This window comes from Balaenoptera borealis (genome assembly GCF_965194805.1).
Source record: "Balaenoptera borealis genome assembly, chromosome: 15".
Taxonomy (NCBI): Eukaryota; Metazoa; Chordata; class Mammalia; order Artiodactyla; family Balaenopteridae; genus Balaenoptera; species Balaenoptera borealis.
In genome coordinates, this window is record NC_138871.1 from 30,491,669 (window position 1) to 30,519,240 (window position 27,572).

Sequence of the window (27,572 nt, forward strand, 5' to 3'; positions counted from 1 at the left end):
CACAGGCCCTAGAATAGCTAAAACAACCTTGAGAAAGAAGAATGAAGTGTGAGAATCACTCACTCAGTTCTGGACTAAACATCTTCAAATAATTCTTTTTAAAGGAAGAATGTGGATCATAGACTCTTACCCACAAAACTGAAAAATAGAACCATTTCCATGCTTTCTTTTGGCAGTTAGTGTTGCAGATGGGAAGTCTGAAGTCATCCTAACTTGCAGATAATCTTTTTTTTAAGTTCTTGATTCTTGTATAATATCTTTTTCTTATTAAATATAATTAGTTCCATGATATGTCTAGATGAGATCTCTTTTTATTATCTTGCCTAAAATATAGTAAAACACTTATGGACACATACTTGGATTCCCTTTTGGCTTCTAAGAAGCCAAAAATTTTTTTTGTTTTGACTGATCATTGCCTCTTCCAGTTATCTTAGTTTTCCTGCCACAGAAACACCTATTATTCTTTGTTCATATCCTGTACATGTCAAGGATCTTAATTTCAAGCAATCCATACTAACTCTTGCTGCTTTAGTCATAAAAGAATTTATTAAACGGATATTGGGAATCTTACAAAAAATATCAAGAAGACCAAGACCCAGGCTCAGAAAATGGGCAGCACAGAATGAGGTTCAGCAGCAGCCAGAGTGAAAGCCAAGTTAGACCACAGAACACATCCAGTGAGGGCTCCAGGGGTGCTACCACTGAACCCTGGGGGCTGCTCACAGCATTACCACTCTAGCACTGGACCCCAGACACTGCGGCTTGTGCCATGGCTTCTGCTGTCCTGGACCCAGTGCTGCCACCCTCAGAATGAAATTTCCTCAATCTCTTCATCTTTGTGCTACAAGTTTCCATTTCAAAGTTCCAGATGTGTGTGCCTGACTGGCTGGCATAGGTCACATGCTGGTACCTTAGCAAGCAGCCTGAGAAAATGGGATTCTGGCCTTTTCTGATTCTATGTGTGAGACAGTTCTGCCATAAAGACACTTAACATGGGGAATTTCACAAGCAGAGAAAGGAAGTTCCACTAGGGCCTTGTTTCGCTGTCCTCCATCTTCTCACTCATTATTTACATCTCTATATCCATTCATACATCTGGGGAGAACTACTCCTCAAGTTTGTGTTCCACATCACTATTACAATTTTCCATAATGTCAATTCTGCTCCTCACCTTCTTTAGTGTGGAGATATATATATATATATTGTTTTTTAAGTTTAATTCTCATCCTTCCTTTGAACTTACAATTCCTGGGAGAGTTGACTACAAAGATGGCTGTCAACCATTTCTCCTGAACCTGTATGCACAATTATCCCCTCCCATCAAGAGGTGGAGACTATTTCCCTCCCCTTCAACATGAGATGTCTTGTGACTTGACATAACCAATAGAATGAAGGAGGAGTGCTATTATAAGACTTCCAAACTTCACTCTTAAGAAGGTTGACAGCTTCCACTTTCTCACTTTGGTGATCCAGCTGCCATATAATGAAACTCAAACCACATGAGAGAGAGAGGTCCCACAATTCTCTAGTCATCAGGTGCCAGATGCATGAAGTGAAGCCACCTTGAACATTCCAGCTCCAGCCCACTTCCTAGCTGAATGCTACCACCTCATGAAGCAGACCCCACACTTTGTGGAGCAAAAGAATTGTCTAGCTGACCCTGCCCTAACTCCTTCCCACAGAATTGTGAGCAAATAAAATGGCGTGATTTAAGCCACTACGTTTTAGGGTAGTTCCTATTGAGCAATAGGTAACTTGACATGCTCCCACATCTTACCTGGTTCGCTTTTCTTCTTACTTTGTCGTTTGTTCATCTCATCGTATTTCCTCTTGGTCTTATCTCTCTTTATGATTGTCTTTAGCTGTTCATAGAGGCCACAATTCTTTGCAACTTAGTGAGGGTTCCAAACAATTTTCTAAAATTGAATTCTAGGTACTCTATGCACTTTTGAGTCATCAAGATAAATTTTTCTTTCTAATGTTCTGCAGTTCATCTTTTTTTAATAGATCATTGACTGTTTTCCATTTTTGTCCACTTTTAGAATAAAAGAGATATATTAAAATTTTGTTTTAACAACCAACAGAATGTGTAGATTCCCCCTGGTCCTCCTACTGTTCCTTTGAAATTAGCTGAGTCCCCTTCTCAGCTCTATAGCAACAGGACTGTAAAGGATTCTATATACTATAGAGATCTCAGCCCAACCCCCAGGGTCTGTTTCCCAGGCTTTATTGTAATACGTGGCTGCTGTGTTGCAAGGTGAAGTCTTGTTCTACTATCTGGTTTCCTGGAACTTTGAAACTATGATGCCCAGCATGTCTTGTTACCAGGTATGTTAAGTCTCTGTCTTCACCCACAGGTGTGCCCACAATGGGGGTAGTACACCTCCTTGAATGCAAAACACCTCCTTTGAGGTCACTCTATATTGCCCTGTTGTTTAGCAGCAGTTACAGTCTCCAAATGAATGTATTGTAGAAATGTTTGTAGTAAGGCAGAGCAAGCAGCACCACAGAGTAGTGGGACAGCTTCCTAGGTTTTTAATTAACTTGGTCTCAGAGTATTTTAGGGCAACCGGAGGAGGAGAAAAGTAGTGTTCTGCTTTATATTAAGAGAAGCACGAGTATGCCACTTGTTTCTGGGTTTTTATACAGCTTTATCAGTATTATGTTTAATAAGAATTCCTTCTATAATATGATAATATGTTGTTCATTAGCCTTGGTTTTCAACGATGTTGTATATTTTCATCCCTTTCTAAGTTTTTCTAAGACTTTTAGAAGGAAAGTGATAGAGGCCACATCAGGAACTGCAAACCCTGCCTCTATTAAAACCATTAGCAGTCCAGAGTGAGTGTCTGATAGAAGTCCATATCACATCTGCTGGAGGAAAGGCATGAGTGGGAGTAATTCTAGGAAGACATTGTGCAGAAGGAATTCTAATTCCATTTTCTCAAAGGATGCAGGTGGACTATGGAGAAAAGGATTGTAAGGAAAACGTCCTGGATTAGAGAGAGAAGCGGGTTTGATGAAAAAGGTTTTCTAGTTGCAGTCAAAATACTGGATCCTCAAAAATTTATGGATTATCGTAGTGCCAAATTTTAGGCTTGACCAATATCAGGGTAGAGATCTTGAATGCTACAGTTTGAATGTTGAGGTCAATATCATGAGTTAAATTTCCAAATTATATATGCTCCTGAATCCAAGTACAGAGATGGTAGATGTAAGGAGCCAGCTAATACAGAGCATTGAGTGAAAATCCTCAGATTGAATCATGCAGTGTAGCCCCAAGTTCTCTTCCCCCACTGTTCTGGTTCTCCATTGCCACATAACAACTACCCCAAAATTTACTGGCTTAAGACAGCAAGCATTTTATTGCTTACAATTCTGTAGGTTGACTGCATCCAGCTAGATAGTTCTTCCACACCACAGGATATTGACTGGGTGCTGTAGTCATCTGAGGGTTCATCTGGGCTGGAACATCCAAAATGGTCAACTCACGTGTCTGGTGCCTTGGTTGGTCACATTGGAAGGCTGGGCTAAGCTGGGCTGCTGGGATGGCAGCCCTGCTCTTTCTCCATGTAGTCTCAGGGCTGCCTTCTCTATACTTGGTCTCTATACTTGGCCTCTCCATGTAGTCTCTCTGCATGACCTCTCCAGCAAGGTGGCTAGACTTATTACATGGTGTCTCAGGGCTCCTAAAAGTACAAAATTGGAAGCATCCAAGCCCTCTTAAGGCTTAGTCTTAGAACTGTCACAGCAACACTTCCGCTATATTTTACCAGTTAAAGCAGTCACAAAGCCAATCCAGATTTAAGGTGGAAAAAACTCCACCTTTTGAGAGGAGAATGGCAAAAACTCAGTGACCATCGTTAATGCACCACGCTCACCCAGGTCCAGAACACTAGCAGCCATTGTATAATACAACTGAGGCTCTCCCTCACACTGTAAGGAGAATGGAGAGAGGAGAATGGAGGATTTTTTTCCAGTGGAGAAACTGAGTTACCTTAAAGAAAAGATACACAGATTTCTGGAGGTTCACAACAAAAGACTGTGAGCTACCTGATTACCTGTCTACAAGCTCCACCTCCTTTCCCAGCTTTTGGTCTGCATTTTAGTCCTCACCTCTAAATATGAATGGATAATCAAGGATTGGCAGACATCTGAGGGAAACTCCACACATGATAAATAGAGATAAACAAGAGAACTCAAAAGAACCAGAGATGACAAGAAAAGCAATGAAAAGGCTCAAAAAATACGTAATTAATATTTTCAGGGAGATTTTTTAAATATTGCACCTGGGAAATAAGAAGAGAATCTATAAAAAAGAACAATCAGACAATAATAAAGAGCTCTTGAAAATTAAGTATATGAGCCAAAAAAATCAATAGGAGAATTAGAGGATAACATTAAGAAAGATAAAGTAGAACAAAATGACAAGGACATGGACAATATAATGGATATTCAAATATTAAAGAATAAATTCAGGAGACCCAGTTTCCAACCTCTAAGAGTTTCCAAGGTGAAGAAAGAAGATGGCATCAAAGTAATTATAGAAAGAAAATTGAAATAAAGTTGAAAGACAGATAAAGAGAGGGAGAGAGACATAAAGAGGAAGGAAGGAAGAAGGAAGGAAGGAAGGAAGGAAGGAAGGAAGGAAGGAAAGGAGGGAGGAAGGAAGGAAAAGGAGCACAAAAAATTTTCTCAGAATTGAAGATCAAGGGTCTCCAGATTCAAATCCAGTTTAAAGCAAGGAAGTAAATCAAAAAAGAGAAGACATGACATGCAATCAAATCAACAAGGAATAAACATAAGTGGGGGAGCAAATGGAATGCAAAAATATTAGAGAGGGGAAGGGGCAGGATGAGGCTATGCAACAGCCATGGAGAGAAGTGAGTCCAGACAGAGAAGTAGATCTCAGAGCACAAGGAGACATGACTCTAAAGGGGAGAAAATGAAAGTGGTGAATTATCTGGTAGGTTTGACTAATCGGAAAATTGCATTGAGAGGTATTTTACAGAGCAATGGAACAGTGTGAAATTCCTTAGTCAGAGGATCAAAGGAAACAAAACAAATGAAAAACTGAGGCAATTATTAACTCCAGGAAACAATAAAAGTTGAACACTAATGGAGATGTGATCAGACTATACCATTTGTGTCAACAGTGAGCAAAATTTATAGCCATAGTAATGAAACTCTGAAAATGATTTTAACTAAGAATTGAGATATAATGATATTGGGAGAATAGGGGATACAGAAGAGAGTGTATAAATGAGTTTATATTTTTATCTATCATAATAGAAAGTCAATAATGTCTGAAGTTAATGGATAAAGAAAAGCCAATGCATTATTTTAGTTAGAAATATGGATATAAATACCAAAAGAAACACTAAAGAAATTTTAAAATGTTTCCTTCTGGGAAGTAGGATGGGAGGGGGGTGATGGGCACAATCTCGATTAGTCTTAATAGAACTTCCTTCTACAGCATCTGAATAACCTACTCCTTACCCCATACAACTTCCCTTTCCCAGCCAGGTACGCCCTTGCAACCCATTTCCGCTCTGTCACAAATCCCCTTCCGTATTAAACCTCCCCATCCCCCCTCCCCCACTAGGCTCAAACACTGCCCAGACAATCTCCTTTACTCTTTACTCTCTGTTTGCACTTATAATTAAGTCTTTGAGACAGCATGTTTGTTGTCTGCAAGTCCCAGGAAAAAAATGCAAATGAGAAATTATAAAAAACTAAGGATCTGGGATCAATAAGGTCAGATGAAAATGTTTTGAAAAGATTGTTAATCTAGCTTGGATAGCCATGTTTACCAGTTCCCCCTCCTTCCCAAATCCATCCTTCAAGTCTCACCTCCTCCATGAAATCCTCCTAATTCCCCAATCCACAGGGATATCTCCTTTTTAGGACAGCAGTACCTTCAGACTTACCAACTCCCAGCCCATCAAATACATCTCTGAGTGTTTCTCCAGTCAGCTACAGAAGAGAAAGCACCATGCGACTATGCCTTCTCCATTTATTTAGATCACAGCCCACAGCCAGGAGCAGTGACAGCGGTTATAGGCCCCCAACAGGGGCTAAATTTGTTAAACTGCTTGATTCAACTCTCAGCAAATGCTTAGAGTCTGCTCACATTTTCTTCTCTTCCCAGATGAACTGTGAGTTGGTATGGAGGCCAGTGGCTGGCTCTTCATGTCTGTCTTTAGTAGGTATCAATAACGGTTTATTGAATGAATGAATTTAATAATTGCATATTTTAAGTGATGTTAGCACAGCAAAGCTGGGTTAAGTTACACTAAGATAGTGATTCTCAGTGTGTGATCTCTGGACCAGCCACATCGTATAACCTGGGAACTTGTTAGAAATGCAAATCCTCAGGCCCCATCTAGGACCTCCTGAATTAGAAACACTGGAGGCAGGGCAATCTATGTTCTGACAACCCCTTCAGGTAATTCTGATGCAAGCTCAGAATCTGAGAAGGTTTGAGAAGCACTGCACCAATGGTGCCTCTCATGCTTAAGGCTGTATCTTGCCCTGCATTTTCTCATATAGAGATGTTAGTGTGCTAGGTCAGTAACCACAGCCAGAAGTAAAACCAGCAGAGGCTCAGTCTGGACTGCTGGAGGCCCCCCGCTTCCCTATGGCAGGACTTTAGGCAGACCGTTTATTCTAATGAAAGGTGATCTGAATCTTTAAAGTCCTGTTAAGAATCATCTCAGGCAGGAGCGCTGGGCTTCAACTACAGTAAAAGTTCTACAGGTTAGCTGAGAGGAGGGTGGCTGGACCAGAGTAACCAAAGGAAGACGGAGAAGGTCAGATTCCTTTTCAGAACTGCCTGGTGCTCTGCGTACCTCACCCCTCCTCCCCCACCACCCTTCCCTTCATCTTCATCATCCTCTGGGGCAGAGCCCAGCCAGCTCCAGAAGCAGATTTACAGCTCACAGCCATGAATAATGCAGCGGCCCAGCTCTCCAGGCAGAAGCTTCTGGGTGGCTATAAATCACTCAGACACTGTGCCAGCCTGCTTAATCAGCTGTCCCCAGGGCACCTCAGCAGAGGGAAAGAGGGCACCCTGGTTGCATTCAGCACCCCCATTAATAAGGCCCCAGGCTACAGCAGCCGACGCCTCCCTGCTAGCCTCACAGCCTCCACACTGTGGCCCCATAGAGGAGAGACTTCCCTATAAGGGGCAGCAGAAGGACATAGAAGAGAGGAGAGACACAGCCCTTGACCCAAGAAGCTCCAGCATGCACACACACACAGCGCTTCTGCCCCAGAGCTCTGGGCCACAGTGGGAGGTTGTGTGTGCCATACATTCATTGTATAAGGGCCCCAGCAGGAGGGGGGCTAAAATCCAGCCCAGCCATTGCCCGCTGAGCCCTGCACTCTGGCTCAGGGCTGTGCTCAGGTACCTTTTTCAGATTCATTCACAGGTATGGTCTTTGCTGCAGTGCTGGGCATACACCTGCATTCCCAATTCCTTCCTAGCTCCACTTTCCCTAGTTCACGACACTGGCCCTACTCCCTCCTAGAACCCCAGTCTCCCCAGCTGCTTTCCCACTCCTGGTGTAGGGGAGCCCTGCCCCTCGTGACCCACCCTTCCCAGGTGCTGATTTCTTCATGCTATCTGCCCTGCACTCCCCAGCTCTGTGCTGCTCAGAATGGGAAGCCCATAGCTAAAGGTGCCCACACACTGCTGTAGTTACAGATGCAAGGAGTTGGGACAGGACTTTCCCTGAGATAGCCTGAGGCAGGGTCATTCCCAAATTCCCTGAAGGACAGGACATGGCAGCTCCTTGCTGTGAATAACCAGACAATAGGTGATCCCCAGCTGAAGGCAGAGTGTTTGGGTTTCCTTCAGTGTATTTGCCTTCCAAATGCTGTGCAATTCCCACCAAGACCCCTCAGTCAAGCCTTAACCATAATCTAGCAGAAAGAGAAAGACCTTCTCAAGTTAAGGGATGATTCTCAACTCACTGGAACTCTGATTCATGAATCTTTTAACGATTCTTAATCTCCACTGGAGAGAATATTGCTCATAATAAAAGGGTATGTTTGGGGAGGGGTATGCACAAGGGAGCAGGCATCTGAAAATAGGGTTAGGAATTTTAGAAATGTACGAAGTTCCCGAACCATGTCTCCTATCACATGACCCATTTGGTGTCTCCGGAAATCCCACATGGAAAATTGGACCAAATCAGGGAGACACAGCTTCCCCAGGGAGGCGGGAAGGCTGGAAGTCGGCCAGCTGAGCCTCCCTGGGAATGGCGGTGCCCTTGGACTTGCGGTTTAATGAATGAGCCAGGTCACCGGTTCTGGGAGGAGCCCCAGAGGTCCCATAGGTCATAGGGGCAGCCCACCCTAACCATAGAAGCCCAGCTCCTGCCTTGGCCGCACTCCCTCCCCCAGGCACCACTGACTCCAAGCGTTATATGACTCAGCACCCAGAGCCACTAATCACTCAGTTCATCATCCCCCTTGGAGAGGCCCAGGCAACCAGAAGTCCCCAAGTTCACCAACACCCAAAGGCTCCATGAGAAATGATCCCCCTTCCCTGTGGAGAAAATGCAACCTCTGCCCTTAGGGGGGGGGGGTCTGTCCTTGGCCACGCTGGTGGTCACCACAGCTAGGCACTCAACACATATCCTTTGCCACAACAGACCAGGACACAACAGAGGAGCCAGGCCTATTCTCCTTTCTCTATGAGTCAAACAGTCATGTAGTCAGTCATTCAACACATGCAGCTGAAGTCTGTGTGCTGGACACTGGTAGTGCATGGTGTAAACAAGTCAATAATAAGGGCTACCACTTGGTGAGCATTGCTGGGTCCCAGGCAATGTTTTAAGCACTCTGTATGTGTCAGCCCATGTAAGCGTGACAACAGCCTTTCATAACAACCTTATTTTACTGGAAACTGAGGCACAGAGAGGTTAAGTAATTTACCCAAGGCCACACAGCAAAGTGACAGAACAGCTTTCAAATCCAGACCACCTCATTCCAGGGTTCAAGCTCTGGTTAGCAGCCTACCCTATTCCTCCACTAACAGGTCTCCTCTTTCAAAAGCTCACCATCTAGGACTGAGCAGGGCAAGGAACCAAATAATTGGGATATGGAGCCCTCTGAGCTAAGGTTGCTAACTCAGTGGGGCCCTGGTGCCTTAACTGGGCATCAAAGTAAGAGTCTGCCTTCCCCTAAAGGGAGCAGTCTATGAAAAATCTCAGAGGAATAAGAGTCTGGCATTTCCAGAAAATGGCAAGACACTCTCCACGGCTGTGAGCCATGGGCCTGGCGAGGCAGGTTGAGGCTGGAGTCTGAGGGGCCTTCCGTGCCAGATTGGGGCATGTGGGCTCTGTCTCGTGGGCAGCGGGGAACCACTGAAGGTTTCAAGTAGGGCAGGGACATAACCCTCGTCCAGAAGGAGGCCCTGGCACAAGGGACGGGGGCCATCTGTGGCCAGCCTGTGTCTGAAGACCTAGTGGCCGGCTCCGCAGGGCCTGGCCTGGCCTCCACTTGCCCTGGGCTCGGGGAGCCGGCCGGCTGTCTCCAGATGATTGAACTGGCAGTGGCTCCGCGGTCCAGGGAGGCCCCGGCCAGCAAAGCGCAGTCTTCCCTCTTTCCCTTTTGGCACTGGGTGGGCCTATTGATGTTTATCAGTCCATGTTTATTATTCTTAACGCTGCTCAGGATGTTCCTCCCAGCTGGGGAGGGTGAGGCAGGCCAATGGGGAGAGCACAGGGACAGGACCTTGGCCTCACTGCCACCCAAGATTTGTGTCAGAGCTGGAAGGCTCACAGCTCGGCCAGCTCAGCAGCCTCATTGACAGATAAAGAAGTTGAGGCCAGAGACCGGGAGAGAGTTGCCCAAGATCACAAGCAAATTCGATGCAGAAGATTATCTGCAAAATAGAACTGAACGTGAACTTAGATGTCTCAGTCCCTACGGCCCCTGGATCTGGGCTTTGTCTTTGCTCAGCAAACACTTATCACATGTATGTTGTGTGAGTGGGCTCCTATTATCCAGGAGTCATCCAGGGTTGTGGGGGGAGCCTGAAATGGGGCTAGAAAGGGGGTAGGAAGGGTGCTCTGAGCAGAGAAAACCACTTGGGTGAGAACCTGGAACATGCAGATGGCTCTGGGGCTGGATGCGCCTGAAACACAGGGGGACGTGGGTCAAGACAGAAAACTCAGCTGAAAAACCAACCGTGCCGACTTCTCTCCCCAAGAGGTTTCCCGTGCATGGGAAGAGTCATCAGCTGCCCTTATTCCTCCAAATAACACTCAAGTTCATCCCTGCTGCCCCTAACCCCACTGTTAGAAATGCATCTCTCTGATTCTCACTCCCCCACAAATGAGATGAACCTGACTGGGGAGGGAGGGGAAGGTGTGAATCCAGTTCTGTCTACTCACCAGGAGACATTGTGTCCAGAGAGTGGGTTTGATGGAGCAGGGCCAGCAGCTCGGAATGAGAGCTGGCCCGTGAGGACCACGGTGGGGACGTTGTTTGTAGGAGGTCATGTCCCTCTGGAATCTAAGGCGGTGAGGCTGAGGGCTTCAGCAAGGGCCCCAGCCTGAGCGGCCCTTCTAGGCTAAATCTAACCCTCCTCCCTTCCCCACATCTGAGGCTCCAGGGGGCGAGGCGCTGCCCTCCCTGAGCCCGGTGCGGTGCTGCTCCAGCACCAGTGCTAAGCGGGGTCCGGGGAGGAAAGGGCACCCTCCTGGCCTCTGTCCCCCCTCTCCTCCCAGGCCGTCTCTTCCCTGAGCCTTCCCAGAGGCTTCCCCCTCCAGAGAGCCCTTCCCAAGTGGGCCTCCTGATTCTGCAAACACTTGGGTGGTGAGGACTCAAGACTCAAGCTCAGGAGTTACCTTGTGTTTATTCCACTTGTTTCTCTTTTTTGTAGCCTCTGGCTGGGTGCATTCTCCCCTCTGAGAATGGCTCTGGGCCTGTACTAATCCACACTAGGCGCTTCCTGGCCCTTGCTGAGCCTGCCAGAAACTGGGACAGGATCGGGGAGGCACTTGATGACCTTGTGCCTTGAATCAGTCCCAAGAGGTTGACTCTAAGCCCTGGGGTTCTGAGACCCAAATCCATCAACCTCAAGGCTGAGGTCTCATTGTCCCCCCAGTAGACCCTGAGTACCAGGGGCTTGATGGGAGGCAGAAAAGAAACAAGCAGACCAGGAATGTGGTGAGGGTCTAGGAGGCTGTTGAGGCATCTGCTGGATGAGAGGGAGCCGGACCAGCCCAGGGCTCCTGGGACATGAGGAAAAAGGCAGCGGCAAGATGCAAAGACTGGAGCCACAGGCCACAGAGTTCACCAAGGAGCCCTGGGCTTGCGGGGCTGCCTCTCCCACAAGCACTGTGGCCTGTGGACCAAACCCTTGTCTCCAAGGGCCTCGTCTGGATGATGAAGGTGTTGGTTGGTCCAGAAGATTCCCATAAGGTTTCCCATGTCTGACAATCAGGATTCTGTTTTGTTTTCATCTCATGCTCTGTGATTGCACTGCTCAGTGGTAGAAGGTGTTTCCAACCTCAGTGTCTCAAAACCAGGGCCCTGGAAGCCCACATTAGTAAATACTCATGGCCCTCATGCAGTGTCTGAAATGGCCAGTGCAGCCCAGGGTAGAAGAGTGGCGCCTCCCTAACAGCTGAGGTAGCAAAGATCAAACAACCAAGCCACACATGGAGCTTCTGTTAGTCATCTGTGCTCAAGGCCAGCTGTAGTTAAGGCCATTGGCTTTGAAGGCCAGAAGAAGGCAATGGAAGTAGGGCAAAGCTCAGAGTGGGGAGGCAGACTCAGCACGAATGCCTGTGTGGGCCACGGACTGTCACAAAGGCAGCATTGATTCCTCACTGCATTCATCTCTTCAGCCATTCATCACTCACTCTTTGAGGGCCCCCTGGCTGCAGTTATATACCAGGGTCTGTGCAGAGAGGGAAGATTGGGTGGGTCAGACCGTCTCTACCCGGAGGAATGCATGGCCAGGCTGGGGACACGGATGCGTAGCGCAGTTAAGGGCCACCGAAGCTTCAGGAGGCTGAGTTTGGTGTCTATGCAGCGGGGGCGGCTCTGAGGAAGCAGCATGCAGAAGGAGGGGCCAGCCCTGGGCCTTGGTGCGTGGGTAGGTGTTGGGCAGGTGAACAAGGTGCCGAGGCCTCAGTGGCGCAGCACCGCCAGGCCTGCATCCCAGGGGGCTGGGAGCCATGCTGGAGGGAATGGACTTTAGCCAGAGGCCACAGAAAGGCTGGAAGCACAACTTGCTCAGGCTTGTGCCATCAGGTGAAGAACGGTGGCGCCCTGAGCAGGTGCAGTGAGGAGGGAAGAGATGGTAGAGGGAGCAGGCACTGGCCTTGCCCACTGCTGCAGCGAGGGGGCACGAGGGTGTCATCCTACACACCTGTTTTTCTGGTCTGAGCAACTAGGGAGGCCGTGTTGTACACACCGGAGTGGGTCTAGGGGAAGATGCCAAGTTCAGCTTTCCCTGAATCACACACGGCCGTGTTTCCTTCAAGCATAAAAGGTTCTGTCGACAATTTGTAGATGATTTATTGCTCCTCCCTGTCTGCATTCATTATCCTTTGGATTCTTCGTCCTATATACCCAGAGACAGAGAGAGGCACGGAGACGGGGAGAGAGCCCCAAGGGAGAGCGATCGGAGAGGAGCGAGTCTGCCCTTCTCTCTCCTTCTGCCCTTGGACTATGCCTCTCATGAGGGCGAGCCAGTCCTGGGGCCTGCACGGGGCCTACACCCGCTCTCCCACCTCACTCTGACAGCAGCCTTTGAAGCCTTGCGAAATGGAGGCCCCAGGAGGGACCGTAATTTGCCAGAGGTCACACTTCCAGGCAGTAAATGTTTCCTGACGCTCGCAGTGTAGGGGCCACCAAGGTTCACTTCTCTGCCTCCCTCCCTTTGTGGCCGTCAGAAGCATCAGAATGTGGAGGGGCAGCCCAGCAGGGCTTGGGACACGCCAAGGCCTCATCTTGGTCCATGGAGCTAGGTGGCCAGGGATGCTTCTGGTGGCTGCACTGGGAGGGGGGGGTGTCTCCACTCCAGATGAAAGATGGAGGATATGAAAAAAAATGTCAGGTCTGCATCCCTGTGGAAGTGCCTCCTGACCTTTTCTAACGTGGCGTGGTTTGAGTTTTCCGGAAGCCAAGCCCCCCAACTAATGGTTCCACTCTCTTTTCTAATAAATACGTGGCCCTGGGCCCAGCTCTCTTCTCTGCTTTGTCATGAGGGACCCATTATTTATGACTTGGGGATGAGTCACAGGCCTTGGCAAGGAGCTCACAGCTCTGGGCCCAGTGTATTTTTCCACTCAGTAGCAAGCGAAGGAGGATGCTTATAAATTCTCCCGTTGAAACGACTGGGTAGGTATCCTCACAAGGATGCTCCTTCGGGCTCGACCATAAATCTTCTACTCGTTGAACGTTCCTGGTGGTCTTTGGCTGCCACCAGGGAGAGTGGGTGAGGGCTCTTATGGACTCTGGACTCAGCTGCCACCCCAGCTCCCGGGCCACACAAACAACTACATGCCTCAAAAAGTGCCATGTATTCTGTGGGGGGTTTTCCAAGGCACCTTGGGCACCATGATTCCAGGGAGATGAAGGGGTCAGGACAGTGAATCCCAGAGAGATAAGAGTAAAGCATGGGAGAAACAGGCAATAGGATGGAGGGGCTTCCGGGTCTCTCCAGGACCCCCAGGGCCTGGTCTGCATTCCTCACTGGACACTCCGGACTCTGTGTTGGGGCCAACCCTCACCTCCCCCAAGCCTGCATGGACACTCTGCATTTACTCCTACCTCCCTGTTTGCTCCAGTTCTTCTCCCTTCTCCCAACCCCTCCCCTCAGAGCCCCTACTCAAGCACTGTGCTCTGAGCCATCAGACCATGTTGTGATGATTTCTTACTTCCTATTCATTTGCCTTATTAGTAGATTTTGAGCTCTTGAGCAGGAGGTCTTATGTCTCTTTTCATCATTTACATGATGACCAGGCACTTGATTTGAGGGACAGGGGGGAGAGGTTCAAGAATTATAGAAGGAGCTAAGATTTTTACCCTATTTGCAAGCTAGCAAGTTTGCCTGACACTGCTTCATGGATGTTGGCAAAAGACACAAGACTCCTGGGTCAGAGACAAAGGACAGTTTCTTACTCACTGTGATAGCAGTATCCAGATCATCAGCACTTGAGCCAGTTTTGAGAATCCTCATTCCCACCGGGTGAGGCAAAGAGGGTCAGGTGATGCCTGTACACACCATAGGTTGCATTACAGGAGTGGATCCCCGAGTTTAGGGAGCCTGACTCTTTTATAATAGGCAGTAAGCATGCTTAAACTTGACCCAGAGGAAGACATTCTCTTTGCTGTACTGAACAGTAAATAAAGCTGCCCTCTGCTCCAGAGGGAGACACCTTCTCTGTCTTCCTAGACTGTTAACCATGCAAACAACCTTGAAAAAGTCATCAAGAACAAAGCAAGCCCGGGTCTGTCCTGGCAAGGGGTGCATGAGGGACCCATGGAGCATTATCTCCTAATAAGAGACTCAATCCATTTTTTTATTCATCTCATAGTAACCATCTCTGGCATTTTCCAAAAACCCTGTGATCTTCAACTCTGAATTGCACGTCAGAGTCTTGGTGAGGTTGAGGGAAAGAGTAAGGGATGTACCCCATTTGTAAAAGCACACTGTAGCAGTCTCTTTTGGTGCCCTGCCATCATTCTCAGCAGTCGCCTGACAGACTGAAGACTGTCTGCTACAGATGCCCTGCCTATACACAGGACAAGCCTGAGGTGCTGGAGGCTTAGTGCTCCTGGAAGCAGTCCTCAGCCAAAGAAAGATGGAGAAGTGGTGAATTGGTACCCCGGCTTCCTTCCCCTTACCTGGGATGACTGTCTCCCAAGTTCCCATTGAAACTGAGCCCCAGTTGCCCACACTGAGAGCTACTCGAGGGCACACTATCGGCTTCTTCCCTTCCCTTTCTCATTTCTCCACTCCCAGTAGTTTCTGGGATCACTTCCCTATTTGCACTCAAATCCTTGTCTCAGGACTGCTTCTAGGGGATCCCACCCAAAGATACTTAATAAACCTTATAATACACTATGTTCAAAAAAATGAAACATGTATTGTCCTCACAGTAAAGTAAAGCACAGAAAGTAAAGCTTACCACACGCAGCTTGACTCCTGGAGATATGCAAAAGATAGCAATGATGCCTTCTGAGAGAGGGGCAGATCAATGGAGAGAAGGGAAACATGGGATTAAAGAGGCCAAGACACCCTAATCTAGACCTTGAGAACACAGCAATTGAGAACACAGCAACTAAAACGATCTCAGCCAATACAAAAGGGAGACACGTAAGGACTGTTGGCAAAGGCGGTATTTGCCTGTAGTCTTCCCTTTTGCAGAGCTCTCCCCACATGATCAAACTCCAAGTCTACTGCTTCTTAGTCCAGACTCTTCCCTTGCAGAAATCTCAATCACACACAGGCGTGAGTATCTGAGAATAGCTGTGAATGGGATCCCTGGGGCACTGACTTTACAACAAGCCTCAAAGCCTTGAGCTAAAGTGAGGAATACCCAAGAAGGGCAATGGGGTGGGAGTCAAGAGCATCAGCACGACGTGGGGAGCTTGTCCAAACCACACACTTAATAATTTGGAAACATCCCAAGAGTGGGCTGAAAGTCTCCAGTTCAGCCACATCCCTGCAGAATTTCCATTCTGCTCAGGACCACTTGCCAGACTTCCTCCTCAACACAGACACTGGAAATTCTCCCCTCCAATCCTTGACAAGTGGGTAAAAGCATATGAGGAAACTACTAACATTAATTAGCATTTATCATTATTGCTTATTATTGTTATTATCCCTCGAGTTAGAACAGCTCTTTAACTTTACAAAGCTTTATCACTTTGACCATATGTCATTTGAGCCTCTTCTTTCCTCCCAGCCCCCATTAAGATAATTTTTAAAATAATATCATCCTCATTTTACAAATAATGAAACTTTGGCTTATAAAAGGAAAATTGGTGGAAATTCTCTTAATTTACAGATGAGGAAACTGAGGCTCAGAGACCCTTGGCTTGCCCAAGGTCACACAACACGTTGGTGTCACAGAGAATAAGACGAGCAGTTTGTTATATAATACTAATAAGTAGTAGCTATCACTATTTGGGTATATACAGTCTGCCAGGTCCTGCACCCTGAATACGTTCAGCTCACGATCTTTGTTAATTCTCAGGACAAACTTGCCAGGCCGGTGCTATTATTATGCACATTGAATGTATGAGGATGTCACACAGTGCGGTTCATGTCTGTGAGTGGTCTTGACTGGGTGGCATGGGGCGCACGGAGTTAGGCTTCCTGGCCCACAGCTCCCTCCAAACATGAGCCCAATCAGACCCAACAGCCAGATGTCTAGGCCGGTGACATCAGGGCTTAGGGCAAGGGGCTGGGGGGCAGCCAAACTCTGGCTGGGAGCCTCCACGCAGACAGCTCCCCACGTGCTAAGCCACATGGGAGCCAGAGTGAAAAAGAGTGTTCCTCTTCCTCCCTGCTGAGGACACCCTGCTGATGGGCCTGGGGATGGTCTTTGTACACCATTTCTGGGCCCTTTGTTGGCCTTGGAGACTGTTGGACCCAGTCCTTGCAGCTTCAATTCCAGTGCAGGCAGCTCCACCAGAAAGGGCCCCAGTGACTGACCATCCCAGTAGCTCCCAGAAAAGCAGAGAACAGTGCCTCCTTCACCCCCATAAAAGCCCCCGTTGTTCATCCACAGCCATCTGGCCATCCCTTTCTACAGATCTGCTCCACGGTCTCTTCCCAGGGACACATGTTGCTCTCCTCCCAGGCTTGGCCCATGGCTCAGAATGTATACCCAGGCCAACCTCTCCACTTTGTTTCAGGAACGGTTTGGTGTGAATGCCAGGCAAAGTCTCGGGTCACTGGTAATGAAAGTCTGCTGCTAGCGTCCCTTTCCCTGAGCCCCGACACTTGCCCTCCGGCAGTGACCCTTGAAGCCTCCTCAGTATCCAGATGTCTGGTGTCCTGCAGCCTGGCTGGTATCCAGCCACACCACAGCGTCATTAGTGGACCGTGTAGGCATGGAGACTTCTGCTGGGCAAGATGGAGGTCAGTTTACTTAACTCGGTTATAAACAAAAGTAGTAATTAGCCTGGGTGAGGGAGGAAAGGAAAAAGGAATAAATCAAGCCCAGGCTGAAGAAACACCTGTGGAAAGAACTCCTCAGCCCAGGGCAACAGCAGCTGCAGTAAACAAACCACGAGCGACCTTGGCTCACAGACTATTAATTTGCTGATTGTTGATGGGTTTACACAGCCTAAAATGGGAAGAAACCATAGGCAGGCAGCAGCCCAATCACCCTGTATGGGAGCATTTAGTCATTGAATTAGCAAAGGTGGACCAGTCCTGGTCTAGGGCTGTGGGCACGGGTGGGGGCTTTGCCATCATGGGGGCACCCAGTGGGGGCTGTACCCTCTACGGACTGGGAGACAGATGTGGAGGGGTCAGATTTGCACTCAGAGAGCTCCAGTAGTAAGCAGAACCAGACAGGTAGATGTACGGGTCAGAACATTTGGTTGCAACCTGAACCAATTTAGGGAAAAAAAGATGAATATTTCCTCAGAGAATTCAGCCAAGTCATGGCAAGAGCAAGGTGCAACTGGGCTTCAGGAAACTTTCAGGCACCCCCAGGTTTCTCTCTCTCTCTGTGTCTATCTGCCTATATCTCCCATCTCCATCTCCATCTCCCATCTCCATCTCCATCTCCCATCTCCCATCTCCATCTCCATCTCCATCTCCATCTCCATCTCCATATCCATCTCCATATCCATCTCCTATCTCCATCTCCATCTCTCATCTCCATATCCATCTCCATCTCCATCTCTCATTTCCCATCTCCATCTCCCATCTCCATCTCATTCTCCCATCTCCATCTCTCATCTCTATCTCCATCTCTCATCTCCCTCTCCATGTCCATCTCTCATCTCCATCTCCATGTCCATTTCCATCTCCATCTCTCATCCATGGCTGTCTGGGTGTTAGTTTCCTTCTATTACTGCACAATGGCTTCCTTCACACAAAGAAAAATGGCGTCCAACATCTTCCAAGTTTTCCATCGTACCACTTCTACCTCATTCTCCTCAGTTTCTGTTTTAAAAAAACACATCAGTGATATGAAATTGAGTGAGGTGGTTGGTCCTGAACCAATGAACCAGAACCAGAAGTGTAAGGAGCTATGGTTGACCCAGCTTGGGAAAGTCCCAACGGTAACCATAAAGGCAGGGTTGCCAAAGACCAGGCCAGTCCCCTCTCTTCAGTCTTGTGGTTGGCAGGGACAGCAGGGCAGGGAGAGAACTCCAGGTGGAATGAGGGGGCTGGATATGAACCCCACAGCTAGACACTGCAGTCTGTTGACAGTCACAGTAAAGAACCATAATAGCAGCATGAGCAGCAGGAGGGTAAAGCAAATAATATGCGACTGAGTTGGGTAGATCGAAGAAGGTGGCACCAAGGCGAGTGAAGAAGAGGGGAAGGTCATTCCAAGCTGAGAGGAGCAAATGGAGAAAGATATGGGGGCCTGAGAGGATGAGGATATGACAAGAGATGGCATGTCTGGGTGATGGGGTGGGGGTTGGGCCTGAAAAACCTGAAGGTGCTTTTACTTTATTATATAGTCATTGAAGAGCCACTGGAGTTTTCATAGCCAGGGTGACATGATCATTCATTCACACAACAAACACTTCCTGGGTGCTTGCTCTTTTCCAGGCCTCATGCCGGGTGCTGAGGACAGAGAGAAGGAAAGTGCATGGTCCTGCTCTCAGAGAGCTCCTGGGCAGGTGAGAAAGAGACGCAGGAACGGATGATTACAGTGCCGGCCCTGGAACAGACAGAGGCTGTGCCATAGAGGCCAGGGCTGGAGTTACGACCTAGTGCCCCCAAAAGGCATGGAAGGGGGCGAGAAAAAGCTTCCCAGAGGGGTCAACACTTGGGCCAAGTCCTGGGGACTGAGCAGGTGTCTGCCACATGGTTGGGGAGATGGAGAGAGTGAGATAGGTGGGAAACCCAGGCTGAGGAACAGGATGTGCAGTGTTCAGAGGTCACAGAGCCATTCGGAATAGCAAAGCAGGAATAAGAAGAAGAGGGGCCTGGGCTAGAAGGGGAAGCAGCAGGTAGCTGGGTGTGCACCGTAGTCAGTGGGGAGCCATAGAAGATGTGCAAGCAGGGGATGCACATGTAAGAAAGAATCTGGCTGTACCATAGACCTGGAGAGGCAAGTCCAAATGGGAGGCAAGCTAGCAGGCAGCTGTGAGGTCCCGAGAGAAGTGATGAGACCTGGACTGAGGCAGGGGGATGGAGTGGAAGGGATGGCTTTGAGGGAGCTCAAGGGATGGATTACATGGGGACCGATGGAAAGAGCCTGGGGAGGAGTGGGGGGCCACACAGGGAGCAAGGGCCCTGTGAGGAAAAGGAAGTCTGGGAAGAAAACCATGAGTTAGGTTTGATTTTGAGGTGTTAGTGGGACCTCCTAAAGGAATTACCCCATTGTGAAGTGTAGAGTCAGGAGGTACTTCTGCATGAAAGACATAGACGTGGGACATCTTACATCGGGAAGGCAGGGTTTGAATCCATGGGGTGCTTTAGGTCTCTATGGAAAACACAGAGAGAGAAGAAAGTGGGCCTGAAAAGGTAGCACCAACATTTAAAGGGGCAGAGAGAGGAACACTGCCCATGAAAAATATTAACGAGGACCCATCAGAGATAGTTGTCCCCCAATATCTGTTCTCCCTTCCTTATATGCAAGGGAATTTCTGCCTGGCTAGAGATCGCCGTCCCCAGCCTGGTATGGCCATGTGCTATGTTCTGGCCAGTGGATCATGAGCTGAAGTGACATTGCACTCCCCACGCATCTGGAGCAGCCATCCAGGACCAAGAAATGGAAGTGGAACATGGAAGATGGCATAACAGGAACCGGGTCCTGAAACTATCACACTGCCACACTCGCCATGCACCCAGCCTTTTCCTTGAGAGAGAAGTAAATTTCCATGTTGCCTAAGCCACTGTATTTGGGAATCCTCTGGCTCAGAGGGTGGTCAAGGAGGAGGGTGGTCAGTGTAATCAGACACCACGGAGGTCAAAGGAGAGAGGTCAGAGAAGGACTTGGCCATGAGGCCACTGGTGACCACAGTGAACACAGACACAGTGGGATAGAGGCGCCTAAGTCCAAGTGGATTAGGCTGAGCTGTGAATGCCAAGTTGAGTGGAGAAGCAGGTGTAGACAAGTTCAAGAGGGCAGGCTGAGGGTGAGAACCAAGACTGCCAGCAGTGTGGAGACAATGGGAAGAGGTGTGCAGAGCTAGTAGAGGGGTGGGTAGCAAGGGAAGGGGTCCAGGGAAGCCCCTTGGTTGTGGGAATGCTCTTGAGGAAAAGTCAGTCCTGGGCTAGAGCATGGTGGCTGGGTTAGCCAGACCAGGATTGATGCATGAGGTGTGGTTGGTGGATACACCCTGCCACAGGGTCCACAAAACACCCCAAGATCATGAAGGAGACTAGGAGAAAGTAAAGAACTGCCAAGGCAATGTGAGGTGGGGGAATCAATGGCCACTTGCAGCTAGACAGCAGGAAGGCCTGCACAAGGGTGGGACTGGAGTGTTTCGTGGCAGGTTTGGGAAGGAGAAAGGTAAGCCAAGTTCCCATTGTCAGCACAAAGGGCAGATCCGAGGTCTGCCCACAAGTACCTATCTCAGGTCACAGATTCCATGGAGCCATCAGTCAGTGTACAGTCTCTGGCTCCATCTGGGCTGATGTCCGCTGGGCAAGCAGGGTCAAGGGCTCAGGGCAGATTGGGTGCCCGATGGAGGAGGGAGGAAGGCAGAAGGGAAGCTAGGCCAAGAGAAAGAAGAAGGAGAGACCCATCTCTTGGTCCTGGACTTTCCATCCCTGGAACAGGAAGAGTGGGGACTGGAAAGGCCTGGGTCAGGAGGAGGTGACGAGTAGACGGCTGGGGACACGCTGGGCCTGAGGCTCCCCTGGAGAGTAGCCGGGAGACAGAGGGTCTCAGGCTCTGGTTCTCACGTCTCCAGGCCTGAGGAGAGCATGGCTGGAATGCACCACAAGCCAGCGTCCATCCCCCCGGGGCAGCCAGTGGGGAATCTCCAGCCCTGAAGTCATCACCACCCCAGGAGCCTGGACCCCGCCATGGAAAAAGGGTCCCGCAGGGGCGCCCGGCGCCGTCCGGCAAGGATGAGCTCATAGCTGCTTGTGCCTCTTCCCCTCTTTTCCAGGCATCTCAGATTTCTGGATGTCAGGCGCATCTGACAGACAGGAGGAGAGGACACGAAGGCGACTGGGATACAGACCCGAGGTGGGATGTAGGGCCCAGCGGTGTTCCCCTCCACTCCAATGCTGCTCCTGCTTGCCTGCCTCTATCCTAGACCAGATCAAAAGGGGTCACCTTCCCTCCTCACTTCCCATTAAGGCACCAAAGGAGCCCTAATGACCAGTCCCCTAAGAAAACACACCTGTGTTACCTGGAGGAGCGACAGCACCTCTGTCTTCTCCCATCAGCCCAGACTACTTATCACATATCTGCTTTGGAAACAAGGGTCCTGGACCCAAAAGGAATATGAAACATAGCAGAAGAGGTAGTCAGGGTGGCAGGAGCCTGGTGGGGCTGGGGGCATCATGGGAGGAGGCAAGGAGCCGCCACATGACGCTGCAGACAGAGCACTGTGCCAAGAGTCAGAGCATACGGCCCCAGCTCCCACTCCACCACTTCACAGCCCTTTGACCCTGGCGAAGTCGCTTTCTGTCTCAGGGCCTCGGTTTCCCCCCTGACCTCAGAGTGTTTTGAGGCTCATTTGAAAGCACAGAGTGGGCTTTGAAACCTCACAGCTCTTTGCACTCAAGGGGAGCACATTACTGATGCAGGTAAAGTGTACTTTTCTTATGGCTACCACACTGCCCAAACCCCCGGGCACCATTCACCCTGAAGCCTGTAAGCCTGTGCTGTGAATGGTGCTCTTGGGAGTGGTGCAGACCTGCAGACCCGAACTGATGGCTGGGAAAATGGCTGTCCAGAAGGTTCCCTGCTTGGGGATTGGGGCCACCCTGATCTCCTGACCACTGGGTGTCTGGGAGCCAGGTCCCTGAAGGAGAACAGTCCTGCTTAGGACAGTCTAGTCTAAACAAGGTCATGCTTCCCAGGAGGAGGCTATAGGAGGAAGCTGGCCCATTGCATCTCACAAAATTAGGACAAGGTGAGACAGACTGCAGTTAGTGAGACAGTCAATGAGACTACAGAAGAGACAGGGACAGCTCTGGCACCTGGGAGACTAAATCAGACCTCCCTAGAGGACTACCCAGACCCCCTGATAGATTATCAACAGTGAAGCCCAGATTTCCTGTCTGTACAGGGAACATCAGACTGTCAGGGTCACTGCCATTGCCAATCACAGATGTAACAGGCCAGAGTGGCCTTGGAGGTTGAACACTCAGGCCTGACCCCTCTCCAGGTCATTGTCTCTACTGTGGGAACCTGAGGGACAAGAGGATCTATGTTCAGGGGCAGCCAATCCCCCAGATGCACAGCTCTCCCTGGCATCCAGAATTGGAGGTCTTGTGGTGAGAAGTGTCATTTCACCTGCAGGGAGAATTTTCCAAGGGAAGAAAGGAAATGAGCTGCCAGTTATTGAGTCCTTGATCTGTGCTAGGACTTTACCTGTCATGTGTTGGACATATAGCAGGTACTCAATGAATAAGGTACTGAATGATTGAATGAATGGACGAACAGCAAGGGGAAAAAACCCTAAATCATCTGACACCCTGACTAACTGCAGTGATTTTGCCTCCTAAGGGAGTGATATAGTGAAATAATATCTGCCTCTTCTAAGCAGATGCTTCAGTGTAAAGCAAAGTCCCTTGAAGAACCATGTGGTTTGCAAAGCTGGCCTCAGGGAAGAGAGGTTGGGAGGCAAAGGGAAGTCATCAGCATAGGTAAACAAAAACTTGACAGTTCTGGAGAGAACCCAAGGGTGCAGGAAAGGGTACCTGGGAATTGGGAGAGTGCTGGAGCTGGGCAACATGGTCGCCAATGAGAATGAGCAGCAGAGGGGACAGATGGACTTTCCAGAAGAGTAAGGGCTAGAGATCACTCTTTAAGCTATCACCTGGGCTGTGCTTGCAGGGGTCCAACCTCTAAAACATGACCCCCACGGTATAAGTAAAAGCTGTCACATGTATGGCCCTGGTGGGGAGAGGTACCCATCAAATAAACTAAAGACCAACAAGCTGTTGAAGAAAGGTGTGGAGGTAGGGATTGACATAAGGGTAAAAATACTTACCTTTGCTCATTTGCTCCTGTCCACAAGTCTGTGTGAGTTCAGTAGTCAATACTTCTAGCCATCAGAACTCTGGAAATGGAACAGGCTGCCTCACACATGGAAAGTGCTCCATCATTAGAGGTTTCCAAACAGAGTTCTCCCAATCTTCCCAACCCTGACAGTCCACATTTATGTGAAAATGGTCAAGAAAGTCCTTCCATTCATTGAGCCAACATCTCCCTACCTATCTCTTCCTCCCTTCTCAAGCAATACGGAGAAAATTTTTTGACCTTTATTCACACTCAAGTCCTTTAAAGATTTAAGGAGAGCTGTCATGAAGAGAACATTAGCTCTCTTCCTTTCCAAAACGTTGTCTCTCCTGATTTGGGCAAACATCAGGACTACACCTCCCAGCCTCCCTTGCAGTTAGGTGCAATCACGTGACTAAGTGATGTCCAATGATACTTGAGCAGAAGTGATGTGCAGCACTTCCTGGCCTGGTCCGTAAAAACGTTCTTTGTTCTTTCCTGTCCTGCTGTGATTACCCAGGGCAATCAGAAGCCACGTGTTAAGGATGGCAGTGGGTCTCCTGGTGTGAAGAGAGTCAATGTACCAGAGGAGGATAGAGCGTGCAGCATCCCAGTAAGCATCCAAGCTTATTTGGCTGTGGTTTAGGTTGCAAAATACCTCAGCAAGGCATTCAAAGTCCTCCCTGCTCTGGCTCTAGCCAACCTTTCCGTCCTTATATTCTGCTGCTTCTCTCTATGAATCTTGTGCTCCAAACAACTTTCCCAGATTCTGTTGTATTTCTGGGAAGCCACAAATACCGTGGGAACTGAGGAGCAATGGCAAGCAGGTTTGAGGACTTTGCCATGCTGTGTCCTGCCTCTAGCTCCTGGCGTTTCCTCCCTTTAAATTGCTTTCCCCTCATCCCGGAGCCCCTCCACATTGACCAAGTCCTTTCTCCATGACCATATCAGCCTCCCATGATGCTTCCATTGCCCTTACTACCTCTTGCATTCTGAGCAAACAGCAGCTATCAGTCATTAAAGAATTCACCAGTATTCCTGTTCTCCTCTTTCCAGTCCCCTCAGAAGATTGCACTTCCCTGCCTCTTTGGAAATTAGTCTTCCTTTGGTCAATAAAATGTAGGCAGACATGATAGGTGTCACTTCTGAGCAGAAGCTTGAAAACCCAAAACGTGCTTCACCATATTCTCTTTTCCCTCTGCCGCAAGACTGGCAAAGTTACAGATGCTTGCCGAAAGCTGTAGAAATGTTGGAGTCTTTCATTACCACCCCTTAACCTAGCCCAAGCTGACCAATACAGAAATAATGTATGATTCACCACATTCTCTTCTTACTGCCACGGTGACCCTAAAAGCACACAGAATTGGATCCTTCATCAGCATAGTCCATGGGTGACTATGAGAGCAGAACCACCTTCATAGTGTTAGAATTAAACTCTTGTTGTGTGAACTCCCTAAGGTATGGGGGCTATTCGTTATTACAGCATAACCCAGCCTATCCAGACTATTGTCTTTAGATGCCCTACATATGTGGCTGTCTTATGATCTTGAGTAATAGTCGCATACTGATCATATTGTGTCTGTCATTGCTACGTCCAGTATCACTGCCTCCATTACCAATACCACCATCCTCACCGTTATGAAATCCGACATCTTGACATCTCACCATTGTCACTATCACTTCCACCTTCATTTTCATAATTGTCAATGTCAACCACATTACTGTCACCTCTCTTTGCATCACTCCCATCACTGCCATGAACCCCACTATTACCATCTCTCTCACCTCCACCACTATCACCACCATATCACTTCCACTATCACGGCTAATATCCCCTCCTCTAACATCTCCATCTTATCACCTCTGTCATCACTAATGCAATAACTTTCATCATTCCACTGTAATAATTTTCACCATTACTTGCAAGATCATCACTTGCACTGTCACTAACATCATCACTGCCTCTATCACTTCTCCTGTCACTTCCTCTATTATGCTCATTACAAAATTCCCACTGTCACTGTCAATTTCTCTACCTCTATCAGCTCCATCATCACACTATTGCCACCAGCTTCACTGCCATCCTCACTGGTAGATTCTAGGGGTCATTCACAGCTCTCCCCTTCCTGTTTGCTCTATCCTCAAGAAGGAGTGTCACAGTGTTACTCAGGTCTAAGAATATCTTATGATGCACTGTGCTAGTTTAGGAGGTAGTAGGCCTGATTGAATGTCTAGCCCACATGGGTGCAGTATGAGGACTACAGCCTGTTCCCCCAGGGAGAAAGCCCAATCATCTCTCCTTTTTGGCTTGAACCTTTTCTTCCCACTCCTCTCTTTCTCTCCCATGTGGCAGCCACATGGTCCTGGAAAGGCCTGAGCAATGGAGCAAATGCAAGATATTTCTGTTTCTTGAGCTCCCTTTTGTGGCTTTCTGGTGAGTGTGGACACGTCCAAGACTTGGGTTTGGACCTAGAGGCGGTAGATGGAGCAGGTCTTTCAGCTGATTTTGGTTCCAAGCCATTTGGACTGACTTAGTTGGTCAAGAAGTTCTCCACATAATCTAGCATGGCTCACTAGAGTTTTCATTTTTATATTCTATTTAAATCTTTATTTTTTTTATCAAAGTCATACATGTACATATTTTTGAAAGTAAAATGTTCTACAAGGTTTATAATGAAAACCATAAGACTTCTGCTCCAATCCTGCTCACTTCTGAGTCCTCCTTTCCTGAGGCAAGCACTTTAAATTGTTTTAACTCTTTCTTCTAGTGTTTATTTCCGTGTTTATAAATGACATGGTAATACTGATATTTCTTGCATTTTTCAGCTTTAAGTTTTATCTACTGATCTTCTACAATGGAAAATGAGGAATCAACTCTCTTACAACACCACACACACACACACACACACACACACACACGCATACACACACATTTGCACAGCAATATTGTTATTGATCACAAAAATATCCAGGCTTTGCATTACTATTACTAAATTACTATCATTCACAGTTGAGCCACTTCTCCTTGTACAACTTTTTGCTCTCTTGAAATTAATAATTACCTTGTTTTTCTATTTGCTTAATTTTCTACATGTCATTTACTAATTCATCCCTGACTTTTCCAATGGAATTGAAAATTTCCTTTGAATGTACATAACTGTCAGTTTTACTTTCTTCTTGGAGACTTCCCACCTGGAGTCCTCCATCCTCATGGCCAATATGGACGGACTGTCTTCTGCATGTTTTGTACAACTGTCATCCTGACTCTATTTCACCATCATTCTCAGACTTCTCTTTGTCTCTATCCTGATTGCTAGATCCTTTGTCTCCTTCCCCTTCCTTGGTTTACTTCTTAATTAAGGTGGATGACATTCCTCAATATCCTCCTGGAAAATAGTGCTTGGGAGGTAATTTTTAAAGATCATTCATGCCCTAAAATATCATTATTTTTATTGTCATACTCAATTGCTAGTTGGGTTGGGTATAGTAATCTAGTGTGGAAATGATTTCCCTCAGAATTTGGAAGCATTGTTCATTTCCTTCTACTTTGTATGGCAGTTGTTGAGATCTTTGATACAATACTGACTCCCAATAATTTGTAAATAATCTTTTTTCCCTACCTGGAAACTTATACAGTTTTTATTTTCAGTGTTTTGCGATTTCACTGCAATGTGCTTTGGGTTGAGTTGTTTTTGTTTTTAAATTCAGTTTGCTATGTACTCATAGAAAATTTTCGATCTATAAACTCATGTTCTGCAGTTCTAGGAAGTTTTCTTATATTGCTTCTTTAGTAATTTTTACCTCTTTCCTTTATTTTATTTATTTATTCTCTAGAACTTATATTTTTAGATGATGTTCCTAGACTGATCCTCGTTTCTGTCAATTTCCATCTTTTTGGTATTTTTGTTCTCCTTTTTTGGGAATTCGTCCTGACTTTATCTTCCAACACTTATTTTGAGTTTTAATAAAATATGGATATTATATTTATATTCCCAGGGATTTTCTTTTTTCACTCCTTTTTAAAAAACTACCTCCAGTTCTCACTTAAAGTAAGCATCACCTTTTTAATATTATTCTTAAAATGTTAATCATAATTTCCATGCTTTCGTCTTCATTGTTTCCTGTATGTTCCTTTTTTCTCTTAGTTTGTTTTGATCTCTGCCTTTCATGTTGAAGGCCTTCCTGAAATATCAAGTAATTCTTAGTTGTCCA